This window comes from Taudactylus pleione, unplaced genomic scaffold, assembly GCF_031769625.1.
Source record: "Taudactylus pleione unplaced genomic scaffold, aTauple2 ptg000775l, whole genome shotgun sequence".
NCBI classification, from domain to species: Eukaryota; Metazoa; Chordata; class Amphibia; order Anura; family Myobatrachidae; genus Taudactylus; species Taudactylus pleione.
In genome coordinates this window covers 10001-17500 of record NW_028285177.1, presented here as the reverse complement: position 1 = coordinate 17500, position 7500 = coordinate 10001, and the positions used below count along the sequence as shown (strand labels likewise).

The 7500-nt window shown below is 37.7% G+C and overlaps 3 non-coding genes and 28 pseudogenes across 3 annotated transcripts; all 31 read left to right on the top strand.

The window, feature by feature from the left end:
• The first annotated feature begins 42 nt into the window (after nt 1-42).
• LOC148475192 (5S ribosomal RNA) lies at nt 43-161 on the top strand (annotated as a pseudogene).
• Nucleotides 162-277: 116 nt separating this feature from the next.
• On the top strand, nt 278-396 carry LOC148475191 (5S ribosomal RNA; annotated as a pseudogene).
• Nucleotides 397-512: 116 nt separating this feature from the next.
• On the top strand, nt 513-631 carry LOC148475190 (5S ribosomal RNA; annotated as a pseudogene).
• A 116-nt stretch (nt 632-747) lies between these two features.
• Nucleotides 748-866, top strand: LOC148475189 (5S ribosomal RNA; annotated as a pseudogene).
• Nucleotides 867-982: 116 nt separating this feature from the next.
• LOC148475188 (5S ribosomal RNA) lies at nt 983-1101 on the top strand (annotated as a pseudogene).
• A 116-nt stretch (nt 1102-1217) lies between these two features.
• On the top strand, nt 1218-1336 carry LOC148475187 (5S ribosomal RNA; annotated as a pseudogene).
• Nucleotides 1337-1687: 351 nt separating this feature from the next.
• On the top strand, nt 1688-1806 carry LOC148475186 (5S ribosomal RNA; annotated as a pseudogene).
• Nucleotides 1807-1922: 116 nt separating this feature from the next.
• Nucleotides 1923-2041, top strand: LOC148475185 (5S ribosomal RNA; annotated as a pseudogene).
• Nucleotides 2042-2156: 115 nt separating this feature from the next.
• LOC148475184 (5S ribosomal RNA) lies at nt 2157-2275 on the top strand (annotated as a pseudogene).
• Nucleotides 2276-2391: 116 nt separating this feature from the next.
• On the top strand, nt 2392-2510 carry LOC148475183 (5S ribosomal RNA; annotated as a pseudogene).
• Nucleotides 2511-2626: 116 nt separating this feature from the next.
• LOC148475182 (5S ribosomal RNA) lies at nt 2627-2745 on the top strand (annotated as a pseudogene).
• A 115-nt stretch (nt 2746-2860) lies between these two features.
• LOC148475181 (5S ribosomal RNA) lies at nt 2861-2979 on the top strand (annotated as a pseudogene).
• A 116-nt stretch (nt 2980-3095) lies between these two features.
• LOC148475180 (5S ribosomal RNA) lies at nt 3096-3214 on the top strand (annotated as a pseudogene).
• A 116-nt stretch (nt 3215-3330) lies between these two features.
• On the top strand, nt 3331-3449 carry LOC148475179 (5S ribosomal RNA; annotated as a pseudogene).
• A 116-nt stretch (nt 3450-3565) lies between these two features.
• Nucleotides 3566-3684, top strand: LOC148475178 (5S ribosomal RNA; annotated as a pseudogene).
• Nucleotides 3685-3799: 115 nt separating this feature from the next.
• Nucleotides 3800-3918, top strand: LOC148475177 (5S ribosomal RNA; annotated as a pseudogene).
• Nucleotides 3919-4034: 116 nt separating this feature from the next.
• Nucleotides 4035-4153, top strand: LOC148475176 (5S ribosomal RNA; annotated as a pseudogene).
• Nucleotides 4154-4269: 116 nt separating this feature from the next.
• On the top strand, nt 4270-4388 carry LOC148475175 (5S ribosomal RNA). Its single transcript, XR_015872776.1, has one exon. It is a non-coding gene; the product is annotated as a 5S ribosomal RNA (ribosomal RNA).
• A 116-nt stretch (nt 4389-4504) lies between these two features.
• LOC148475174 (5S ribosomal RNA) lies at nt 4505-4623 on the top strand (annotated as a pseudogene).
• A 116-nt stretch (nt 4624-4739) lies between these two features.
• LOC148475173 (5S ribosomal RNA) lies at nt 4740-4858 on the top strand (annotated as a pseudogene).
• A 115-nt stretch (nt 4859-4973) lies between these two features.
• LOC148475172 (5S ribosomal RNA) lies at nt 4974-5092 on the top strand (annotated as a pseudogene).
• A 116-nt stretch (nt 5093-5208) lies between these two features.
• LOC148475171 (5S ribosomal RNA) lies at nt 5209-5327 on the top strand (annotated as a pseudogene).
• Nucleotides 5328-5443: 116 nt separating this feature from the next.
• LOC148475170 (5S ribosomal RNA) lies at nt 5444-5562 on the top strand (annotated as a pseudogene).
• Nucleotides 5563-5677: 115 nt separating this feature from the next.
• Nucleotides 5678-5796, top strand: LOC148475169 (5S ribosomal RNA; annotated as a pseudogene).
• Nucleotides 5797-5912: 116 nt separating this feature from the next.
• On the top strand, nt 5913-6031 carry LOC148475168 (5S ribosomal RNA; annotated as a pseudogene).
• Nucleotides 6032-6147: 116 nt separating this feature from the next.
• On the top strand, nt 6148-6266 carry LOC148475167 (5S ribosomal RNA; annotated as a pseudogene).
• A 115-nt stretch (nt 6267-6381) lies between these two features.
• Nucleotides 6382-6500, top strand: LOC148475166 (5S ribosomal RNA; annotated as a pseudogene).
• Nucleotides 6501-6616: 116 nt separating this feature from the next.
• Nucleotides 6617-6735, top strand: LOC148475165 (5S ribosomal RNA; annotated as a pseudogene).
• Nucleotides 6736-6851: 116 nt separating this feature from the next.
• LOC148475164 (5S ribosomal RNA) lies at nt 6852-6970 on the top strand. The gene has a single exon (XR_015872758.1). It is a non-coding gene; the product is annotated as a 5S ribosomal RNA (ribosomal RNA).
• A 116-nt stretch (nt 6971-7086) lies between these two features.
• On the top strand, nt 7087-7205 carry LOC148475163 (5S ribosomal RNA). Its single transcript, XR_015872757.1, has one exon. It is a non-coding gene; the product is annotated as a 5S ribosomal RNA (ribosomal RNA).
• Nucleotides 7206-7321: 116 nt separating this feature from the next.
• On the top strand, nt 7322-7440 carry LOC148475162 (5S ribosomal RNA; annotated as a pseudogene).
• The last annotated feature ends 60 nt before the right edge of the window (nt 7441-7500 follow it).

The window sequence follows — 7500 nt, the reverse complement described above, 5'->3', positions numbered from 1 at the left end:
GAGTTAAGAAGTAAAAGAGGTCTAAAGTTAATGTTTTTGAGCACCTACAGCCAAACCACACTGGACATGCCCAATCTCGTCTGATCTTGAAAGCTATGCAGTGGTGGGCCTGGTTAGTACTTGGATTGGAGACCACCTAGGAATCCCAGGTGCTGTAGGTAATTTTATACTGCCATAACAGTCTTTTCTACTACATTTTACATTTAATTTTTTCAACTTATCAATGAATTTCCTTGAGTTAAGAAGTAATAGAGGTCTAAAGTTAATGCTTTTGAGCACCTACAGCCAAACCACACTGGACATGCCCAATCTCATCTGATCTTGGAAGCTATGCAGTGTTGGGCCTGGTTAGTACTTGGAGAGGAGACCACCTGGGAATACCAGGTGCTGTAGGTAATTTTATATAGCCATTACATTCTTTTCTATTACATTTTACATTACATTTTTTCAACTTATCAATGAATTTTCTTGAGTTAAGAAGTAAAAGAGGTCTAAAGTTAATGTTTTTGAGCACCTACAGTCAAACCACACTGGACATGCCCAATCTCGTCTGATCTTGGAAGCTATGTAGTGTTGGGCCTGGTTAGTACTTGGATGGGAGACCACCTGGGAATACCAGGTGCTGTAGGTGATTTTATACTGCCATAACATTCTTTTCTATTACATTTTACATTACATTTTTTCAACTTATCAATGAATTTTCTTGAGTTAAGAAGTAAAAGAGGTCTAAAGTTAATGTTTTTGAGCACCTACAGTCAAACCACACTGGACATGCCCAATCTAGTCTGATCTTGGAAGCTATGCAGTGTTGGGCCTGGTTAGTACTTGGATGGGAGACCACCTGGGAATACCAGGTGCTGTAGGTAATTTTATACTGCCATAACATTCTTTTCTATTACATTTTACATTTAATTTTTTCAACTTATCAATGAATTTACTTGAGTTAAGAAGTAATAGAGGTCTAAATTTAATGCTTTTGAGCACCTACAGCCAAACCACACTGGACATGCCCAATCTCATCTGATCTTGTAAGCTTTGCTGTGTTGGGCCTGGTTTGTACTTGGATGGGAGACCACCTGAGAATACCAGTTGCTGTAGGAAATTTTATACAGCCAAAACATTCTTTTCTATTACATTTTACATTTAATTTTTTCAACTTATCAATGAATTTACTTGAGTTAAGTAGTAAAAGAGGTCTAAAGTTAATGTTTTTGAGCACCAACTGCCAAACCACACTGGACATGCCCAATCTTGTTTGATCTTGGAAGCTATGCAGTGTTGGGCCTGGTTAGTACTTGGATGGGAGACCACCTGGGAATACCAGGTGCTGTAGGTAATTTTATACTGCCATAACATTCTTTTCTATTACATTTTACATTTAATTTTTTCAACTTATCAATGAATTTACTTGAGTTAAGAAGTAATAGAGGTCTAAATTTAATGCTTTTGAGCACCTACAGCCAAACCACACTGGACATGCCCAATCTCGTCTGACCTTGTAAGCTTTGCTGTGTTGGGCCTGGTTTGTACTTGGATGGGAGACCACCTGAGAATACCAGTTGCTGTAGGAAATTTTATACAGCCAAAACATTCTTTTCTATTACATTTTACATTTAATTTTTTCAACTTATCAATGAATTTACTTGAGTTAAGAAGTAAAAGAGGTCTAAAGTTAATGTTTTTGAGCACCTACTGCCAAACCACACTGGACATGCCCAATCTTGTTTGATCTTGGAAGCTATGCAGTGTTGGGCCTGATTAATACTTGGATGGGAGACCTCCTGGGAATACCAGGTGCTGTAGGTAATTTTATACTGCCATAACAGTCTATTCTATTACATTTTACATTTAATTTTTTCAACTTATCAATGAATTTACTTGAGTTAAGAAGTAATAGAGATCAAAAGTTAATGCTCTTGAGCACCTACAGCCAAACCACACTGGACATGCCCAATCTCGTTTGATCTTGGAAGCTATGCAGTGTTGGGCTTGGTTAGTACTTGGAAGGGAGACCACCTGGGAATGCCAGGTGCTGTAGGTAATTTTATACTGCCATAACATTCTTTTCTATTACATTTTACATTTCATTTTTCAACTAATCATTGAATTTACTTGAGTTAAGAAGTAAAAGAGGTCTAAAGTTAATGTTTTTGAGCACCTACAGCCAAACCACACTGGACATGCCCAATCTCGTCTGAACATGGAAGCTATGCAGTGTTGGGCCTGGTTAGTACTTGGATGGGGGACCACCTGGGAATACCAGGTGCTGTAGGTAATTTTATACTGCCATAACATTCTCTTCTACTAAAATTTACATTTAATTTTTTCAACTTATCAATGAATTTACTTGATTTAAGAAGTAAAAGAGGTCTAAAGTTAATGTTTTTGAGCACCTACAGCCAAAGCACACTGGACATGCCCAATCTCGTCTGTTCTTGGAATCTATGCAGTGGTGGGCCTGGTTAGTACTTGGATGGGAGACCACCTAGGAATCCCAGCTGCTGTAGGTAATTTTATACTGCCATAACAGTCTTTTCTATTACATTTTACATTTAAATTTTTCAACTTATCAATGAATTTACATGAGTTAAGAAGTAATAGAGGTCTTAAGTTAATGCCTTTGAGCACCTACAGCCAAACCACACTGGACATGCCCAATCTCGTTTGATCTTGGAAGCTATGCAGTGTTGGGCCTGGTTAGTACTTGGACGGGAGACCTCCTGGGAGTACCAGGTGCTGTAGGTAATTTTATATAGTCATAACATTCTTTTCTATTACATTTTACATTTCATTTTTCAACTTATCATTGAATTTACTTGAGTTAAGAAGTAAAAGAGGTATAAAGTTAATGTTTTTGAGCACCTACAGCCAAACCATACTGGACATGCCCAATCTCGTCTGATCTTGGAAGCTATGCAGTGGTGGGCCTGGTTAGTACTTGGATGGGAGACCACCTAGGAATCCCAGGTGCTGTAGGTAATTTTATACTGCCATAACAGTCTATTCTACTACATTTTACATTTAATTTTTTCAACTTATCAATGAATTTACTTGAGTTAAGAAGTAATAGAGGTCTAAAGTTAATTCTTTTGAGCACCTACAGCCAAACCACACTGGACATGCCCAATCTCGTCTGATCTTGGAAGCTATGCAGTGTTGGGCCTGGTTAGTACTTTGACGGGAGACCACCTGGGAATACCAGGTGCTGTAGGTAATTTTATATAGCCATAACATTCTTTTCTATTACATTTTACATTAAATTTTTTCAATTTATCAATGAATTTACTTGAGTTAAGAAGTAAAAGAGGTCTAAAGTTAATGTTTTTGAGCACCTACAGTCAAACCACACTGGACATGCCCAATCTCGTCTGATCTTGGAAGCTATGCAGTGTTGGGGCTGGTTAGTACTTGGATGGGGGACCACCTGGGAATACCAGGTGCTGTAGGTAATATTATACTGCCATAACATTCTTTTCTATTACATTTTACATTTAATTTTTTCAACTTATCAATGAATTTACATGAGTTAAGAAGTAATAGAGGTCTTAAGTTAATGCTTTTGAGCACCTACAGCCAAACCACACTGGACATGCCCAATCTTGTTTGATCTTGGAAGCTATGCAGTGTTGGGCCTGGTTAGTACTTGGACGGGAGACCTCCTGGGAATACCAGGTGCTGTAGGTAATTTTATATAGTCATAACATTCTTTTCTATTACATTTTACATTTCATTTTTCAACTTATCATTGAATTTACTTGAGTTAAGAAGTAAAAGAGGTATAAAGTTAATGTTTTTGAGCACCTACAGCCAAACCATACTGGACATGCCCAATCTCGTCTGATCTTGGAAGCTATGCAGTGGTGGGCCTGGTTAGTACTTGGATGGGAGACCACCTAGGAATCCCAGGTGCTGTAGGTAATTTTATACTGCCATAACAGTCTATTCTACTACATTTTACATTTAATTTTTTCAACTTATCAATGAATTTACTTGAGTTAAGAAGTAATAGAGGTCTAAAGTTAATGCTTTTGAGCACCTACAGCCAAACCACACTGGACATGCCCAATCTCGTCTGATCTTGGAAGCTATGCAGTGTTGGGCCTGGTTAGTACTTGGACGGGAGACCACCTGGGAATACCAGGTGCTGTAGGTAATTTTATATAGCCATAACATTCTTTTCTATTACATTTTACATTACATTTTTTCAATTTATCAATGAATTTACTTGAGTTAAGAAGTAAAAGAGGTCTAAAGTTAATGTTTTTGAGCACCTACAGTCAAACCACACTGGACATGCCCAATCTCATCTGATCTTGGAAGCTATGCAGTGTTGGGCCTGGTTAGTACTTGGATGGGAGACCACCTGGGAATACCAGGTGCTGTAGGTAATTTTATACTGCCATAACATTCTTTTCTATTACATTTTACATTTAATTTTTTCAACTTATCAATGAATTTACTTGAGTTAAGAAGTAAAAGAGGTCTAAAGTTAATGTTTTTGAGCACCTACTGCCAAACCACACTGGACATGCCCAATCTTGTTTGATCTTGGAAGCTATGCAGTGTTGGGCCTGATTAGTACTTGGATGGGAGACCTCCTGGGAATACCAGGTGCTGTAGGTAATTTTATACTGCCATAACAGTCTATTCTATTACATTTTACATTTAATTTTTTCAACTTATCAATGAATTTACTTGAGTTAAGAAGTAATAGAGGTCAAAAGTTAATGCTTTTGAGCACCTACAGCCAAACCACACTGGACATGCCCAATCTCGTTTGATCTTGGAAGCTATGCAGTGTTGGGCCTGTTTAGTACTTGGATGGGAGACCACCTGGGAATGCCAGGTGCTGTAGGTAATTTTATACTGCCATAACATTCTTTTCTATTACATTTTACATTTCATTTTTCAACTAATCATTGAATTTACTTGAGTTAAGAAGTAAAAGAGGTCTAAAGTTAATGTTTTTGAGCAACTACAGCCAAACCACACTGGACATGCCCAATCTCGTCTGAACTTGGAAGCTATGCAGTGTTGTGCCTGGTTAGTACTTGGATGGGGGACCACCTGGGAATACCTGGTGCTGTAGGTAATTTTATACTGCCATAACATTCTTTTCTATTACATTTTACATTTAATTTTTTCAACTTATCAATGAATTTACTTGAGTTAAGAAGTAATAGAGGTCTAAAGTTAATGTGTTTGAGCACCTACAGCCAAACCACACTGGACATGCCCAATCTCGTCTGAACTTGGAAGCTATGCAGTGTTGGGCCTGGTTAGTACTTGGATGGGAGACCACCTGGTTATACCAGGAGCTGTAGGTAATTTTATACTGCCATAACATTCTTTTCTATTACATTTTACATTTAATTTTTTCAACTTATCAATGAATTTACATGAGTTAAGAAGTAATAGAGGTCTAAAATTATTGGTTTGTGGCACCTACAGCCAAAGCACACTGGACATGCCCAATATCGTCTGATCTTGGAAGCTGTGCAGTGTTGGGCCTGGTTAGTACTTGGATGGGAGACCACCTTGGAATCCCAGGTGCTGTAGGTAATTTTATACTGCCATAACATTCTTTTCTATTACATTTTAAATTTCATTTTTCAACTAATCATTGAATTTACTTGAGTTAAGAAGTAAAAGAGGTCTAAAGTTAATGTTTTTGAGCACCTACAGCCAAACCACACTGGACATGCCCAATCTCGTTTGATCTTGGAAGCTATGCAGTGTTGGGCCTGTTTAGTACTTGGACGGGAGACCACCTGGGAATGCCAGGTGCTGTAGGTAATTTTATACTGCCATAACATTCTTTTCTATTACATTTTACATTTAATTTTTTCAACTTATCAATGAATTTACTTGAGTTAAGAAGTAATAGAGGTCTAAAGTTAATGTTTTTGAGCACCTACAGCCAAACCACACAGGACATGCCCAATCTCGTCTGAACTTGGAAGCTATGCAGTGTTGGGCCCGGTTAGTAGTTGGATGGGAGACTACCTGGGAATACCAGGTGCTGTAGGTAATTTTATACTGCCATAACATTCTTTTCTATTACATTTTACATTTAATTTTTTCAACTTATCAATGAATTTACTTGAGTTAAGAAGTAATAGAGGTCTAAAATTAATGTTTTTGAGGACCTACAGCCAAACCACACTGGACATGCCCAATATCGTCTGATATTGGAAGCTATGCAGTGTTGGGCCTGGTTAGTACTTGAATGGGAGACCACCTGGGAATACCAGGTGCTGTAGGTAATTTTATACTGCCATAACATTCTTTTCCATTACATTTTACATTTCATTTTTCAACTTATTATTGAATTTACTTGAGTTAAGAAGTAAAAGAGGTCTAAAGTTAATGTTTTTGAGCACCTACAGCCAAACCACACTGGACATGCCCAATCTCGTCTGATCTTGAAAGCTATGCAGTGGTGGGCCTGGTTAGTACTTGGATTGGAGACCACCTAGGAATCCCAGGTGCTGTAGGTAATTTTATACTGCCATAACAGTCTTTTCTACTACATTTTACATTTAATTTTTTCAACTTATCAATGAATTTCCTTGAGTTAAGAAGTAATAGAGGTCTAAAGTTAATGCTTTTGAGCACCTACAGCCAAACCACACTGGACATGCCCAATCTCATCTGATCTTGGAAGCTATGCAGTGTTGGGCCTGGTTAGTACTTGGAGAGGAGACCACCTGGGAATACCAGGTGCTGTAGGTAATTTTATATAGCCATTACATTCTTTTCTATTACATTTTACATTACATTTTTTCAACTTATCAATGAATTTTCTTGAGTTAAGAAGTAAAAGAGGTCTAAAGTTAATGTTTTTGAGCACCTACAGTCAAACCACACTGGACATGCCCAATCTCGTCTGATCTTGGAAGCTATGCAGTGTTGGGCCTGGTTAGTACTTGGATGGGAGACCACCTGGGAATACCAGGTGCTGTAGGTAATTTTATACTGCCATAACATTCTTTTCTATTACATTTTACATTACATTTTTTCAACTTATCAATGAATTTTCTTGAGTTAAGAAGTAAAAGATGTCTAAAGTTAATGTTTTTGAGCACCTACAGTCAAACCACACTGGACATGCCCAATCTCGTCTGATCTTGGAAGCTATGCAGTGTTGGGCCTGGTTAGTACTTGGATGGGAGACCACCTGGGAATACCAGGTGCTGTAGGTAATTTTATACTGCCATAACATTCTTTTCTATTACATTTTACATTTAATTTTTTCAACTTATCAATGAATTTACTTGAGTTAAGAAGTAATAGAGGTCTAAATTTAATGCTTTTGAGCACCTACAGCCAAACCACACTGGACATGCCCAATCTCGTCTGATCTTGTAAGCTTTGCTGTGTTGGGCCTGGTTTGTACTTGGATGGGAGACCACCTGAGAATACCAGTTGCTGTAGGAAATTTTATACAGCCAAAACATTCTTTTCTATTACATTTTACATTTAATTTTTTCAACTTAT